Below are 18087 nucleotides of genomic sequence, written 5' to 3'. Positions count from 1 at the left end.
GGACTCCAGGTTAGCTGACTCCTGACTCCAATTAGCTTTTGGAAAAGTCATTAGCCTAGGGGTTCACATACTTTTTCCAACCTACACTGTGAATGTTTAAATGATGTATTCAATATAGACAAGACAAATACAATAATTTGTGTGTTATTAGTTTAAGCACGCTATGTTCGTCTATTGTTGTGATTAAGATGAAGATCAAATCAAATGTTATGTTATGCAGGTGAATGAGGACCCAAAAGCGACTTGGCGAAAACAGAGTTTTTAATCCAGTAAGAAACTTTACAAAACAAAAAGCATAATACTACTCGTAAAGACGAGAACAGACTGGAGACTTGATCGAGAACTGCAGGTTGCCTCGGGAAGGCACTTGAACCTAGCAGACTCAGACACCTGCTCACCACGCAGCATCTGAGGGAAACACGACACGACAGGGCAAAACATAGACACAGCACGGTGAATTATAGATAAGGATCCGACGGGGCAGGAACGGAAAACAAGGAGAGAAATAGGGACTCTAATCAGGGAAAAGGATCGGGAACAGGTGTGGGAAGACTAAATGATTGATTAGGGGAATAGGAACAGCTGGGAGCAGGAACGGAACGATAGAGAGAAGAGAGAGCGAGAGAGTGAGAGAGGGAGGGGGAGAGAGAGGGATAGAAAGAGGGAAAGAACCTAATAAGACCAGCAGAGGGAAACGAATAGAAGGGGAAGCACAGGGACAAGACATGATAATTAATGACAAAACATGACAGTACCCCCACTCACCAAGCGCCTCCTGGCGCACTCGAGGAGGAACCCTGGCGGCAACGGAGGAAATCATCAATAAGCGAACGGTCCAGCACGTCCCGAGACGGAACCCAACTCCTCTCCTCAGGACCGTAACCCTCCCAATCCACTAAGTATTGGTGACCCCGTCCCCGAGAACGCATGTCCATGATCTTACGTACCTTGTAAATAGGTGCGCTCTCGACAAGGACGGGAGGGGGGAGGGAAGACGAACGGGGGTGCGAAGAAAGGGCTTGACACAGGAGACATGGAAGACAGGATGGACGCGACGAAGATGTCGCGGAAGAAGCAGTCGCACAGCGACAGGATTGACGACCTGGGAGACACGGAACGGACCAATGAACCGCGGAGTCAACTTACGAGAAGCTGTCGTAAGAGGAAGGTTGCGAGTGGAAAGCCACACTCTCTGGCCGCAACAATACCTTGGACTCTTAATCCTGCGTTTATTGGCGGCTCTCACAGTCTGTGCCCTGTAGCGGCAAAGTGCAGACCTCACCCTCCTCCAGGTGCGCTCACAACGTTGGACAAACGCTTGAGCGGAGGGAACGCTGGACTCGGCAAGCTGGGATGAGAACAGAGGAGGCTGGTAACCCAGACTACTCTGAAACGGAGATAACCCGGTAGCAGACGAAGGAAGCGAGTTGTGAGCGTATTCTGCCCAGGGGAGCTGTTCTGCCCAAGACGCAGGGTTTCTGAAAGAAAGGCTGCGTAGTATGCGACCAATCGTCTGATTGGCCCTCTCTGCTTGACCGTTAGACTGGGGATGAAACCCGGAAGAGAGACTGACGGACGCACCAATCAAACGACAGAACTCCCTCCAAAACTGTGACGTGAATTGCGGGCCTCTGTCTGAAACGGCATCTAACGGGAGGCCATGAATTCTGAACACATTCTCGATAATGATTTGTGCCGTCTCCTTAGCGGAAGGAAGTTTAGCGAGGGGAATGAAATGTGCCGCCTTAGAGAACCTATCGACAACCGTAAGAATCACAGTCTTCCCCGCAGACAAAGGCAGACCGGTAATGAAGTCTAGGGCGATGTGAGACCATGGTCGAGAAGGAATGGGGAGCGGTCTGAGACGACCGGCAGGAGGAGAGTTACCCGACTTAGTCTGCGCGCAGTCCGAACAAGCAGCCACGAAACGGCGCGTGTCACGCTCCTGAGTCGGCCACCAAAAGCGCTGGCGAATAGACGCAAGAGTGCCTCGAACACCGGGATGACCAGCTAACTTGGCAGAGTGAGCCCACTGAAGAACAGCCAGACGAGTGGAAACAGGAACGAAAAGGAGGTTACTAGGACAAGCGCGCGGCGACGCAGTGTGCGTGAGTGCTTGCTTAACCTGTCTTTCAATTCCCCAGACTGTCAACCCGACAACACGCCCATAAGGAAGAATCCCCTCGGGATCAGTAGAAGCCACAGAAGAACTAAACAGACGGGATAAGGCATCAGGCTTGGTGTTCTTGCTACCCGGACGGTAAGAAATCACAAACTCGAAACGAGCGAAAAACAACGCCCAACGAGCTTGACGGGCATTAAGTCGTTTGGCAGAACGGATGTACTCAAGGTTCTTATGGTCTGTCCAAACGACAAAAGGAACGGTCGCCCCCTCCAACCACTGTCGCCATTCGCCTAGGGCTAAGCGGATGGCGAGCAGTTCACGGTTACCCACATCATAGTTGCGCTCAGATGGCGACAGGCGATGAGAAAAATAAGCGCAAGGATGAACCTTATCGTCAGACTGGAAGCGCTGGGATAGAATGGCTCCCACGCCTACCTCTGAAGCGTCAACCTCGACAATGAATTGTCTAGTGACGTCAGGAGTAACGAGGATAGGAGCGGACGTAAAACGTTCTTTTAGAAGATCAAAAGCTCCCTGGGCGGAACCGGACCACTTAAAACACGTCTTGACAGAAGTAAGAGCTGTGAGAGGGGCAGCAACTTGACCGAAATTACGAATGAAACGCCGATAGAAATTAGCGAAACCTAAAAAGCGCTGCAACTCGACACGTGACCTTGGAACGGGCCAATCACTGACAGCTTGGACCTTAGCGGAATCCATCTGAATGCCTTCAGCGGAAATAACGGAACCGAGAAAAGTAACGGAAGAGACATGAAAAGAGCACTTCTCAGCCTTTACGTAGAGACAATTCTCTAAAAGGCGCTGTAGAACACGTCGAACGTGCTGAACATGAATCTCGAGTGACGGTGAAAAAATCAGGATATCGTCAAGATAGACAAAAACAAAGATGTTCAGCATGTCTCTCAGAACATCATTAACTAATGCCTGAAAAACAGCTGGCGCATTGGCGAGACCAAACGGCAGAACCCGGTACTCAAAATGCCCTAACGGAGTGTTAAACGCCGTTTTCCACTCGTCCCCCTCTCTGATGCGCACGAGATGGTAAGCGTTACGAAGGTCCAACTTAGTAAAGCACCTGGCTCCCTGCAGAATCTCGAAGGCTGATGACATAAGGGGAAGCGGATAACGATTCTTAACCGTTATGTCATTCAGCCCTCGATAATCCACGCAGGGGCGCAGAGTACCGTCCTTCTTCTTAACAAAAAGAACCCCGCCCCGGCCGGAGAGGAAGAAGGCACTATGGTACCGGCGTCAAGAGACACAGATAAATAATCCTCGAGAGCCTTACGTTCGGGAGCCGACAGAGAGTATAGTCTACCCCGAGGAGGAGTGGTCCCCGGAAGGAGATCAATACTACAATCATACGACCGGTGAGGAGGAAGGGAGTTGGCTCGGGACCGACTGAAGACCGTGCGCAGATCATGATATTCCTCCGGCACTCCTGTCAAATCGCCAGGTTCCTCCTGAGAAGTGGGGACAGAAGAAATGGGAGGGATGGCAGACATTAAGCACTTCACATGACAAGATACGTTCCAGGATAGGATAGAATTACAAGACCAATTAATAGAAGGATTATGACATACTAGCCAGGGATGACCCAAAACAACAGGTGTAAAAGGTGAACGAAAAATCAAAAAAGAAATAGTCTCACTGTGGTTACCAGATACTGTGAGAGTTAAAGGTAGTGTCTCAAATCTGATACTGGGAAGATGACTACCATCTAAGGCAAACATGGGCGTAGGCTTGTCTAACTGTCTGAAAGGAATGTTATGTTTCCGAACCCATGCTTCGTCCATGAAACAACCCTCAGCCCCAGAGTCAATCAAGGCACTGCATGTAGCACCCGAACCGGTCCAGCGTAGATGGACCGACATAGTAGTACAGGATCTAGATGAAGAGACCTGAGTAGTAGCGCTCACCAGTAGCCCTCCGCTTACTGATGGGCTCTGGCCTCTTACTGGACATGAATTAACAAAATGTCCATCAAATCCGCAATAGAGGCACAGGCGGTTGGTGATCCTCCGTTCCCTCTCCTTAGTCGAGATGCGAATCCCTCCCAGCTGCATGGGCTCAGTCTCAGAGCCAGAGGAGGGAGATGGTTGCGATGCGGAGCAGGGAAACACCGTTGATGCGAGCTCTCTTCCACGAGCCTGGTGACGAAGATCTACCCGTCGTTCTATGCGGATGGCGAGAGCAATCAAAGAGTCCACACTGGAAGGAACCTCCCGAGAGAGAATCTCATCTTTGACCACTGTGTGGAGTCCCTCCAGAAAACGAGCGAGCAGCGCCGGCTCGTTCCAGTCACTAGAGGCAGCAAGAGTACGAAACTCTATAGAGTAATCCGTTATGGATCGATCACCTTGGCATAGGGAAGCCAGGGCCCTAGAAGCCTCCCCACCAAAAACTGAACGGTCAAAAACCCGAATCATCTCCTCTTTAAAGTTCTGGTAATTGTTAGAACAATCAGCCCTTGCCTCCCAGATAGCTGTGCCCCACTCTCGGGCCCGGCCAGTAAGGAGTGAAATGACGTAAGCAACCCGAGCTCTCTCACTAGAGTATGTGTTGGGTTGGAGAGAGAACACAATATCACACTGGGTGAGAAAGGAGCGGCACTCCGTGGGCTGCCCGGAGTAGCAAGGTGGGTTATTAACCCTAGGTTCCGGAGGCTCGGCAGGCCAGGAAGTAACAGGTGGCACGAGACGAAGACTCTGGAACTGTCCAGAGAGGTCGGAAACCTGAGCGGCCAGGTTCTCCACGGCATGGCGAGCAGCAGACAATTCCTGCTCGTGTCTGCCGAGCATGGCTCCTTGGATCTTGACGGCAGTGTAACGAGCGTCTGAAGTCGCTGGGTCCATTCCTTGGTCGGTTCCTTCTGTAATGCAGGTGAAAGAGGACCCAAAAGCGACTTGGCGAAAACAGAGTCTTTAATCCAGTAAAGTAAATACAATCAAAAAACACAACTTTCACTCGAAATGACGAGGACAAACTGGAGACTCGATCTTGAACAGCAGGTGAACAGCAGGTTGCCTCGGGAAGGCACTTGAACCAAACAGACTCAGACACCTGCTCACCACGCAGCATCTGAGGAAAACACGACACGACAGGGCGATACACAAACACAGCACGGTGAATTCTAGACAAGGAACCGACAGGGCAGAAACGAATAACAAGGAGAGAAATAGGGACTCTAATCAGGGAAAAGGATCGGGAACAGGTGTGGGAAGACTAAATGATTGATTAGGGGAATAGGAACAGCTGGGAGCAGGAACGGAACGATAGAGAGAAGAGAGAGCGGGAGAGTGAGAGAGGGAGGGGGAGAGAGAGGGATAGAAAGAGGGAAAGAACCTAATAAGACCAGCAGAGGGAAACGAATAGAAGGAGAAGAACAGGGACAAGGCATGATAATCAAAGACAAAACATGACACTAATAAGACCAGCAGAGGGAAACGAATAGAAGGGGAAGCACAGGGACAAGACATGATAATTAATGACAAAACATGACATTTTATGACTAATTTGTGCAGAAATCCAGGTAATTCCAAAGGGCTCACATACTTTTTCTTGCAAATGTAGGTTCACATACAGATAGATAGCTAGGTTCACTGTTTGTTATGTTATGATTGACTCATTTGGCAGCTTCTCCTCCTCCCAGCCCACCAGCGGCCTTACACCATATTGTTCTCATGTTCAGGATTACTTCAGATCTGGACGAATGAGGGAAAGAGGCCACTAAGTACTTGGATTCATCTGCTGTAATCATACACTGTAGGAGGTAAGGTGGGTCTTTAAGAAGTGGGAAGTCAAGGAGAAAAACTGAGAAACCAGCTAACGGTCAATGAGAAGTCATTTCTTGACACACTTGTACACTTGTACACTTGTTCTGATACAGTTGGTTTCCAGGACCCACTACATCAGGGAAACCCCCAAACCTCACTTTGCTCGCAAGCAGTAGGGCAGCATGCACACTATGTGGTCTGGGAGTATGCTCTTTGGCAGTTTTGACAAATTCCGTCACATCAGAGAATGGAGTGTGCAAAGGAATGGGTCAGTCAGTTGTACAACTGCAGGCATTCAAAGGTGGCCAGGGTGAATGTGACAGGTCACAGGGCCGCTACCTACACACACACTAATAAGCTCACATGATGCGGTGCCACATTGACACAATGCTGTGCAGAGGGTTGAAATAAACGTTGCATACACTCGTGTCAACACTAGTTCCTCAGCACCCTATTGAGGGAGGGAGGGAGGGAGGGAGGGAGGGAGGGAGGGAGGGAGGGAGGGAGGGAGGGAGGGAGGGAGGGAGGGAGGGAGGGAGGGGGAGGGAGGGAGGGAGGGAGGGAGGGAGGAGGAAGTTTCTTCTATCTGTTTTTGTAATGGACTGTACAGTAGCAGTTGTAGAGAGCGAGAGAGAGAGGGACAGTGAGAGAGCAGGAAGAGGTAGACGAAACAAATCATCTGACACAGAGTTTCAAGGAAACTACGGGAAGAAAAAATGAAAGACAGGGAGAGAGTGAGTGAATAGAGGAAAACTTGAATAACGACTTCAGAAAACAGCAAGAAAGTTGACCGAGAGTGGAATGAGTATTAGGATAGAACAACACTGCTAACAGTGGAGGAGTGAAAGGTAAGAATGATCTTTATTTGCCTCTTGCCTACCAATCATTGTATGATTTTTATGCAAATTCACTGTCTTTTTCTTACTTTTGTTGGCTCTGACTTGGTGACTCGTTCTTTCAGATCACACTGGTGTGTGTAACTTTACAGGGGAAATTGTGTCAGTGAGTGAGGAGAATGTTTTGTGGAAGAGACACGGAGAGAAAAAGAGACAGAGAGAAAGTCTGAATGGCCCAAGAACTAACAAAATTGTTCACCTTATGACATCCAGTGGAACAACCACTTTACAATAGTGCATCTAAATATTTTAAGGGGGGGAGGGGGTGAGAAGGATTACTTTATCCTATCCTAGGTATTCCTTAAAGTAATCAGGGAGTTTGTTCCACCATTGGGGAGCCAGAGCAGCGAACAGTTTTGACTGAGCTGAGCGGGAACTGTACTTCCTCAGTGGTAGGGAGGCGAGCAGGCCAGAGGTGGATGAACGCAGTGCCCTTATTTGGGTGTAGGGCCTGATCAGAGCCTGGATTCACCATGGTCTTGTAGCGGATGCGAGAAGCCAGTGGATGTAACTGATGACAAGTGCCTGGATTAGATTTCTCTTAGCGCTCTGGGAGGAGGACACACTAGTGTAATCACTAGTGATTCAGAGAGACATGTAACTGATGATTTCTCCCAGACATAGTTTTCATTTTTGTCATGTTTGAATGAGGACTTTATTATTTCAATGACTTTAACACAACTTAAATGTATTTTTATTGGAATTATAGTCTAACTGTTCAGTGTTATGAAACTGAGCAAAACTAGCCAATTGATACTAACAAAACCTAGTCCCCTACCCACCTTACCTCAGCATGCTGATATAATAAAACAAAGTGGATATAGTGGGACTATATTTTAACCAGAACAACAATTCTGTGACATTCATCAACAGTAGGCCTACTGAACTGTTATGTCATGACTTACAAGACCAGCTGAGAGAGGGACAGGCTAGATAAACACAGCAGCAAGGGGGAGGACTGTAAGTGAGACAGAACCTTGGTTCTTCTCTTCTCTCGGCTTTAGTCCAGTGATGAAGTACGGTTATTCGGTTTCACGCAAAGGAAATAATCACTCTGAAAATAAAGTGCCCAATGTCTTATGGAGACAATAATAGGCCTGTAAGAAAAATCAGTTAAGAACAAATTCTTATTTTCAATGATGGCCTAGGAACAGTGGGTTAACTGCCTTGTCCAGGGGCAGAACAACATATTTGTACCATTGGGGATTTGATCTTGCAACCTTTCAGTTACTAGTCCAATGCTCTAACCACTAGGCTACGCTGCCACCCCAAAAATATTATTATTAGTATTAATTAGTATTATCTTGTACTGGTCAGAAAACTTCTTATACTGACATAACCTTGTGTTAATTTGAAACAAAGCTTTGACTTAGAACTACAGTAAGCCTATTCATTGTTTTCCAAACCCAAACTTTCTCCCCTCGCACTTTGTTGTCATGTTTTCCACGTTAAAGGGACATACTGCAAGTGAGAGGAGAAGATGGTTCAGCTAATAGGGAGGCCGTTAGTCAGAGCCAGAGAAAGATGACCTTTCCCTCCTGATTATTTTTGGACAGCAGCAGGAAGAATGTTGGAGCTGGGGTGTTCTATTCTTGCTGTTAGATTCCAGCCTATGAATTCCAGTCTCGGAATGGTACTCCCCCTTACTCCTGATAGGTTCCGATTTAGCATGGACGTCAGCAATGTAATGTATAAATTATAGCTGCGAGCAGCAATGAATTGGGTTCACAGGATGACAGAAAAGACACCATATCAGTTGGATAACAGAGCAAGCACTCTATCATTTAGGAACTCTCTTCCTTTATGTTCAACCAGTGAAAGCATTACCATGTTTATCTCTCAATAGCACAAGGATGACGCAAGTGATGTTTAGTCTCGTGCTGTAGGTTGGTTATCTTTAAATGCAGCAGGTAATCATTCTTAAAGTCATGACTTAATGTATTGAGTTTATACACAGTACCAGACAAAAGTTTGGACACACCTACTTATTCAAGGGTTTTTCTTTATTTTTACTATTTTGTCCATTGTAAAATAATAGTGAAGACATCAAAACTATTAAATAACACATAGAGAATCATGTAGTAACCAGAACAGTGTTAATCAAATCAAAATGTATTTTATATTTGAGATTCTTCAAAGTAGCCACCCTTTGCCTTGATGACTTTGCTTTGTACACTCTTGGCATTCTCTCAAACAGCTTCATGAGGTAGGCATCTGGAATGCTTTTCCAACAGTCTTCAAGGAAAATAGTACAAATGAAGAAAAACCCTGGAAAGAGTAGGGGTTTGGCCGCTCAGCCAAACTGAGCAATGTGGAGAGAAGGGCCTTGGTCAGGGAGATGACCAAGAACCCGATGGTTCGGAGTTCCTCTGTAGAGCTCCAGAGTTCCTCTGTGGAGATGGGAGTACCTTCCAGAAGGACAACCATCTCTGCAAGCACTCCACCAATCAGGCCTTCATGGTAGTGGCCAGACGGAAGCCACTCCTCAGTAAAAGGCACATGACAGCCTGCATGGAGTTTTCCAAAAGGCACCTAAAGGACTCTCTGACCATGAGAAACAAGATTATCTTTGGTCTGAATGCCAAGTGTCACATCTGGAGGAAACCTGGCACCATCTCTACGGTGAAGCATGATGGTGGCAGCATCATGCTGTGGGGATGTTTTTCATTTGGCAGGGACTGGGAAACTGGTCAGGATCGAGGAAAAGATGAACGGAGCAAAGTACAGAGAGATCCTCGATGAAAACCTGCTCCAGAGTGCTCAGAACCTCAGATTGGGTTGAAGGTTCACCTTCCAACAGGACAACGACCCTAAGGACACAGCCAAGACAAAGCAGGAGAACATCTCTGGAGAGACCTGAAAATAGCTGTGCAGCGACGCTCTCCATCCAAACTGACAGAGCTTGAGAGGACTTTCAGAGAAGAACAGGAGAAACTCCCCAAATACAGGTGTGCCAAGCTTGTAGCGTCATACCTAAGAAGACCCGAGGCTGTAATCGCTGCCACAGGTGCTTCAACAAAATACTGAGTAAGGGGTCTGAATATCTATATAAATGTGATATGAATGTTTTTTCTTTGTACATTTGCACAAAAAAAATGAAAAGCCTGTTTTTACTTTGCTATTATGGTGTATTGTGTGTAGACTGATGAATAAAGGCTGTAACGAACCAAAATGTTGAAAAAGTGAAGGGGTTTGAATACTTTCCGATTACACTGTATATGTTATTGGTCCTTGAGGCAAATTTGTTCAACATGAGAAAAAACACCTCCATACAAATTTTAAAGTCTCTATGTCAAACGGAGCACCGGATATGAGGGTTTAACTCAGACTGCTTACAACATCGCCCCCTTTAGGCCAATCTGTGCTATTATTTTAGATAAAGTTTCTGTGTGCCTAATTGGGGAAAAAAGTTACCAATCTAGGCTTGAGTTATTTGGCCATGTAAAGGAAAAAAATAATTGGAATCCAGTGAATAACAGGTTTCACGGTTTCGCTGTGAACCCCTAATAATGTTTCATCAAGTCGCTGCTGGTTCCAGCACTGTAGGCTCACTGTAAGAGTTGGATGTTTTTTGTTCCATTTCAATGAAATTCTGTATATTCCTAATCATATTTAATCATGTTGAATTTGGGAAAATTCTGTACAAATCTTCACTAATTATGTCATCAAGCCAAAAATGTTAAACATTTAAATAAGCATGGTCACTGGCATGCACATTTCAGATTTATGAGCTAAGACACATTTCAATTGGGTAATAATATATCTGTTGATATACTTCATGTAATGATGCAATCTCTGTGAAAGCACTGTAAGGAGGTTGTTCATGATCTTTCCCTTTCTTCTTCTATGATGTCCCCAAAAATGTTGACGCTCCCCAGAGAACCCCCCCGAGGACAACAGGATGCAGAGTTTCTGGATGGTGAGGAGGAAGTTACAGATAAAAAGATCAACATAACATTTTACAATAGTTTGAGGCTACCATTAACGGATTATCTACACTACATGACCAAAAGTATGTGGACACCTGCTCGTCAAACATCTCATTCCAAAATCATAGGCATTTATATGGAGTTGGTCTGCCGTTTGTTGCTATAACAGCCTCCTGGGAAGGCTTTCCACAAGATGTTGGAACATCGCTGCTCGGACTTGATTGGGCGTTTAGGCCTGGCTCGCAGTTAGCATTCCAATTCATTCCAATTCATCCCAATTCATCCGAAAGGTGTTCGATGGGGTTGAGGTCTGGGCTCTGTGCAGGCCAGTCAAGTTCTTCCACACCAATTGACAAACCATTTCTGTATGGACCTCACTTTGTGCATGGGGGTATTGTCATGCTGAAGAAAGGTCCTTCTGCAAACTGCTGCCACAAAGTTGGAAGCACAGACTCGTCTAAAATGTAATTGTATGCTGTCGCATTATGATTTCCTCACTGGAACTAATGGACCTAGCCAGAACCATGAAAATCAGCCCCAGACCATTATTCCTCCTCCACCAAACTTTACAGTCGGTACTATGCACTGGGGCAGGTAGCAATCTACTGGCATCCGCCAAACCCAGATTCATCTGTCGGACTGCAAGATGATGCGTGATTCATCACTCCAGAGAACACATTTCCACTGCTCCAGAGTCCAATGGCAGCAAGCTTTACACCACTGCAGCCAACGCTTGGCATTGCGCATGGTGATCTTAGGCTTGTGTGCAGCTGCTCGGCCATGGAAACCCATTTCCTGAAGCTCCAGACGAACAGTCCTTGTGCTGATTTTGCTTCCAGAGGCAGTTTGGAACTCAGTAGTGAGTGCTGCAACCGAGGACAGATGATTCTTACGCGCTTCAGCAGTTGTTGTTGCTCCTAGACATTTACACTTCACAATAACAGCTCTTACAGTTAACCAGGGCAACTTTACCAGGGCAACAATGTGACGAACTGACTTGTTGGAAAGATGACATCATATGACGGTGCAACGTTGAAAGTCACTGAACTCTTCCGTAAGGTCATTCTACTGCTAATGTTTGTCTGTGCTTGATGTTATACACCTGTCAGCAACGGGTGTGGCTGAAATAGCCAAATCCACTAATTTGAAGGGGGGTCCACATACTTTTGTATAAATAGTGTATGTTTTGATTTCTAAGACTTTGTACGTTTTATATATCACATCTAAATTTGCCAAATAACTCGAAATCTAGCATATATGACCTGTTTCAAATAACTCTAAATCTAGCATATAGGACCTGTTTCAAATAACTCTAAATCTAGCATATAGGACCTGTTTCAAATAACTCTAAATCTAGCATATAGGACCTGTTTCAAATAACTCTAAATCTAGCATATAGGACCTGTTTCAAATAACTCTAAATCTAGCATATAGGACCTGTTTCAAATAACTCTAAATCTAGCATATAGGACCTGTTTCAAATAACTCTAAATCTAGCATATAGGACCTGTTTCAAATAACTCTAAATCTAGCATATAGGACCTGTTTGAAATAACTCTAAATCTAGCATATAGGACCTGTTTCAAATAATTCTAAATCTAGCATATAGGACCTGTTTCAAATAACTCTAAATCTAGCATATAGGACCTGTTTCAAATAACTCTAAATCTAGCATATAGGACCTGTTTCAAATAACTCTAAATCTAGCATATAGGACCTGTTTCAAATAACTCTAAATCTAGCATATAGGACCTGTTTCAAATAACTCTAAATCTAGCATATAGGACCTGTTTCAAATAACTCTAAATCTAGCATATAGGACCTGTTTCAAATAACTCTAAATCTAGCATATAGGACCTGTTTCAAATGATCATGTTTATGCTCATATGTGCATTTGGTCCGGAATAGAAAAAATATATAATTTCTGTTTTATTAATCAATTATAGTTCAATTATATTCTTCTACAATAAAATCATGTCATATAAAATAATGTCGTTGGATCTTGTCAGCTAAACAAACAAGCCTACAGCCTACGGAGCATAGCAAGACAGCATACAGTAGACCATCTCATATTCTGTTCTTCTGAAAAACATTCTCTTCATATCGGAATGTTTATTTAGACCGGCCTAAATGGATTTAATGTGATAGTGTATATTCAATTGATTTATTCGATTGTTTTGATGGGTTCAGACTTCTAAATGTTTAAAATATGAAATATTCTTATTCATGTCACTGAGGGAGAGAAGGGAATGTAGAATGCTTACATTCTGTCAGAATATGTTATTGTTAGACATCAGAGATCCTATGGAAAGGAGAACGGTCACAGTCTGGTTCAAGTCAACAGGACAGCCGTGAGTTGGGGAGGAGTGGGGAATTTGGGCCAAGGTCAGGTCAGATGAAGTGAGGAAGATATCACTAAAGTTCTGTCTAGCAACAGAGGTGTATTGGCTGTTCTGATGTGTAAGGAGGAGACTTAAATAGGAGGAAGGGTTAAATACCTGTGCTTGTGTGAACATGTCTTTGTCTGTTCAGCTGTCTGGCCTTTTGGGTGAATAAACTTGGTTTGAGCTCTTCACAGTTGTCCGTCATTTGTTACCCAATTATTTAGAACCTAAAACTAAAATGTAGCTGTTGCAAAGGTGCGCATCAGCGACTTGTATGTAGCTTGATTAATGCGCATTCCTGTGAGACCCGCAGTCTTTTGCATGACAATAACCGGCTGACAAAAGTTCATGACAACCACAGCCCTATCTACAGCGCATTCGTAAAGTATTCAGACCCCTTGACTTTTCCACATTTTGGAAATGTTACAACCTTATTCTAAATTGTATTAAGTTGTTTTTTCCTCATAAATCTACACACAATACACCACAATGACAATGTAAAAAAAAAAAACATATCACATTTATATAAGTATTTTGCTAGTGTTGATAGGCTTTTTACTACCAGCCATATATAGAGCTCTGATTACTACTGTATACATACTATGTGTTGTGTGAAATGATACGGAGAGAGTTAATGAGGAGAAAGCACTGATGCTAATAAAATAATCTATATCATCAGGAATGGGTCCCTCCTGTAAATAAGCCAAAGAATAAAAATCCAGAAGGATAAACTGTAAGCAGTGTGTGTGTGTGTGTGTGTGTGTGTGTGTGTGTGTGTGTGTGTGTGTGTGTGTGTGTGTGTGTGTGTGTGTGTGTGTGTGTGTGTGTGTGTGTGTGTGTGTGTGTGTGTGTGTGTGTGTGTGTGTGTGTGTGTGTGTGTGTGCGCGTGTGTGTGTGTGCGTGTGCGTGCGTGCGTGCGTGCGTGCGTGAGGACTTGTTTTACTATCTTGTCACAACTAGGATGTCGTAACAAGATGGGAAAACAAGAAAAAATCTGAAAAGTTCAAATGCTATTTTCTTTTTAAAGCTGCAAAATGTTTGGTTAAGACGGCGCCGGAGAGGATGGCTGACGTGTTACATGCTCCAAACCAACTGTGCTATTTTTTTGTGTGTTGTTTGTAACTTATTTTTGTACTTATTTTGTACATAATGTTGCTGCTTACGTCCCTTATGACTGAAAATAACTTCTGGACATTAGAACAGTGATTACTGACCTCGAACTGGAAGAAGCTTTTTCTTTTAACGAGTCCAATGATAAGGATATACTGCTTTCCCAGGAACAGGCCCAAATCACCGTCATTTGCGTGAAGAAAAGATGGAGAAAAAGGGGGCAGAGGTCGGGCTGCCTTCTGAGAATTAATTGGCGAGCGAGTAAACTCCCACCGCCATCTGTTCTATTGGCTAACGTGCAATCATTACAAAATAAAACTGATTACCTATTTTTTACTTTAGTCAACATTGTAAATATTTTCTTATCTCTTCTTGAACTGCACTGTTGGTTAAGGGCTTGTGAGTAAGCATTTCACGGTAAGGTTGGCGCATGTGACAAATAAAGTTTGATTTGATTTGATATGTAACTTTTTGTGTTACCTAACCAAATTTATGTTGAAATATGTGTTATACAGTGCCTTCGAAAAGTATGCAGAACCCTAGACTTTTTCCACATTTTGTTAGGTTACAGCCTTATTCTAAAATTGATCAAATGTTTTTTCCCCCTCATCAATCTACACACAATACCCCATAATGACAAAGCAAAAACAGTTTTGGAAATTGTAGCTAATTTATTAAATATAAAAAACTGATCCTGACTAGTCTCCCAGTCCCTGACACTGAAAACATCCCCACAGCATGATGCTGCCACCACCATGCTTCACTGTAGGGATGGTGCCAGGTTTCCTCCAGACGTGACGCTTGGCATTCAGGCCAAAGAGAATCTGAGAGTCTTTAGGTGAGAGTTTTCAGGTGTCTTTTGACAAACTCCAAGCGTGCTGTCATGTGCCTTTTACTGAGGAATGACTTCCGTCTGACCACTCTACCATAAAGGCCTGATTGGTGAAGGTTCTCCCATCTCCACAGAGGAACTGTAGAGCTCTGTCAGAGTGACCATCGGGTTCTTGGTCACCTCCCTGACCAAGAATGAGCGAGGAGCTGTCCTTTAAAGCAGGTAACCTGACACCACAATCTCTTCAAAACACAGTTCAATTCAGCATTATGTCAAAAGCATTGAGAGATGACGGTTCCTTTAGCCAGTCCAATGTCTCATCTTGAATCATGTTTGTTTCCATACCTGTATTATTCCAGGTGAAGTGTTCCGGAAGGTTGAGGAGGAGGATGACCAGGGCTGGTGCAGGGGGATGATGGATGGAGGAAAGGACGGCTTCTACCCAGCTAATTACATTGAGGCTGTTGTGCAGTGATGATGTCATCCTGCCACGCCCACACTCAAGTGTTACCTCAAGTGTTACAAAATGTGCATGTGTTCATTGACAAATCCACTTTGGTGCAAAAACCATTTAGAATTTGGAGTTGACTTTGACATCTTACCAAAATAACCATAAACATGAAATGTTAACGCCCACAATGTTATCATAATCATCATGCTGAAATATGCAATGTACATTTTTATCTAAAGATTGATACCCTCAATTATCTAATTTTATATCACCAAATTTTTACATTCTGGCACAAAGAACACATGTTCAACTTCATAAAAAAACATGTTTTCCCATCTCAAGAGGTAAATACAAAAAATACTATAGTAAGTGCCTAATAAATGCCAAAGTAGGTAACAGGGTTGACCGTAACTTAACCAATTAACTTCTTGCGTCGAGCCATCCCGGATCCGGTATCGTGACTACAGCCTCAAGCTCATTACCATAACGCAACGTTAACTGTTCATGAAAATCGCAAATGAAATGAAATTAATCTATTTGCTCTCAAGCTTAGCCTTTTGTTAACAACACTGTCATCTCAGATTTTCAAAATATGCTTCTCAACCATTGCAAAACAAGCATTTGTGTAACAGTATTGATAGCTAACGTAGCATTTAGCATAGCATTTAGCGTTAGCAAAACCAGAAAAAGCATTCAAATAAAATAATTTACCTTTGAAGAACTTTGGATGTTTTCAATGAGGAGACTCTCAGATAGCAAATGTTCAGTTTTTCCTGAAAGATGATTTGTTTAGGACAAATCGCTCCGTTTTCTGCGTCACGTTTAGCTACGAAGAAAAACCTGTATCCAGGATTGTGTAAATCTATCCGCAAGCTCATTAGCGTAACACAACGTTAACTATTCATGAAAATCGCAAATGAAATGAAATTAATCTATTTGCTCTCAAGCTTAGCCTTTTGTTAACAACACTGTCATCTCAGATTTTCAAAATATGCTTTTGAACCATAGCTAAACAAGCATTTGTGTAACAGTATTAGTATTAGCCTAGCATGGGATGCCTCTATTTCAGCATACAACATTTTCCACAAAAACCATAAAATAATTCAAATAAAATAATTTACCTTTGAAGAACTTCAGATGTTTTCAATGAGGAGACTCTGTTAGATAACAAATGTTCCGTTTTTACAAAAAATATTATTTGTGTCGACTAATCGCTCCGTTTTGTTCATCACGTTTGGTTAAGGGAAAAAAAATCATTAAAACGCGAACTTTTTTCCAAATTAACTCCATAATATTGACAGAAACATGGCAAACCGATGTTTAGAATCAATCCTCAAGGTGTTTTTCACATATCTATCGATGATAAAATCCATCGTGGTAGTTTACTTTCTCTTCTGAAGAAATGGAACGCGCATGGACCTACAGATTACACACACAGGACACCGGGCGGGACACCAGGTAAATGTAGTCTCTTATGGTCAATCTTCCAATGATATGCCTACAAACACGTCACAATGCTGCAGACACCTCGGGGAATAGACAGAAAGCGCAGGCTCATTCCTGGCGTATTCACAGCCATATAAGGAGACATTGGAACGCAACGCCTTCAGAATCTGGGGCATTTCCTGTATGAAACTTCATCTTGGTTTCGCCTGTTGCATTAGTTCTGGGGCACTCACAGATAATATCTTTGCAGTTTTGGAGACGTCAGAGTTTTGTCTTTCCAAGGCTGTCAATTCCATGCATAGTCGAGCATCTTTTCATGACAAAATATTGCGCTTAAAACGGGCACGTCTTTTTATCCAATAATGACACAGCGCCCCCATAGGTTGAAGAGGTTCATCTTAAATCTGCCATAAATCGCCTTGTGACCTGGGGAATGAAAGCTTGCTGTGTGCAACAGGGAGGGTCAATTGAATTCAAGCTTCATCCCAAAAATGATACTGTTAAACATTTATAGCCTATCTATCTATGGGTAAGAGGGTTGACGTGTTATGCCAGACACACTCAGTTTTCTACCACAAAGCACCAACTGCCAACACACCTACTTTTACATCATGATTTGACTTACTGTATGTTCAATGTTTATAAAAAAAAAATTAAGAGTTCAGTTCACTTAATAGGGTTGACCTTAAAATGAGGTACAGACATGAATTAATTAAAAAATAATAATGTCATGTTTTGTCTTATTTTGTCTTGTCATTTTGCTTTTCCCTCTGTTCGTTTTCCCCCTGCTGGTCTTTTTAGGTTCGTTCCCCTTTTTCTCTCTCCCTTCCTCTCTCTCTTCTCTCTATCGTTCCGTTCCTGCTCCCAGCTGTTCCTATTCCCCTAATCAATCATTTAGTCTTCCCACACCTGTTCCCGATCCTTTTCCCTGATTAGAGTCCCTATTTCTCTCCTTGTTTTCCGTTCCTGCCCTGTCGGATCCTTGTCTATTGTTCACCGTGCTGTGTTTGTGTATCGCCCTGTCGTGTCGTGTTTCCCTCAGATGCTGCGTGGTGAGCAGGTGTCTGAGTCTGCTAAGTTCAAGTGCCTTCCCGAGGCAACCTGCAGTTCAAGATCA

The 18087-nt window shown here is 43.8% G+C and overlaps 1 long non-coding RNA gene across 1 annotated transcript; it reads left to right on the top strand.

Moving 5' to 3' along the window:
- Window positions 1-6530: 6530 nt before the first annotated feature.
- On the top strand, window positions 6531-16034 carry LOC124039897. Its single transcript, XR_006839639.1, has 3 exons — window positions 6531-6770; window positions 15208-15295; window positions 15433-16034. It is a non-coding gene; the product is annotated as an uncharacterized LOC124039897 (long non-coding RNA).
- The last annotated feature ends 2053 nt before the right edge of the window (window positions 16035-18087 follow it).

This window comes from Oncorhynchus gorbuscha, linkage group LG07 (genome assembly GCF_021184085.1).
Source record: "Oncorhynchus gorbuscha isolate QuinsamMale2020 ecotype Even-year linkage group LG07, OgorEven_v1.0, whole genome shotgun sequence".
Taxonomy (NCBI): Eukaryota; Metazoa; Chordata; class Actinopteri; order Salmoniformes; family Salmonidae; genus Oncorhynchus; species Oncorhynchus gorbuscha.
Note: the sequence above shows the minus strand (reverse complement) of the source record. Positions and strands in the feature narration are given on the sequence as shown.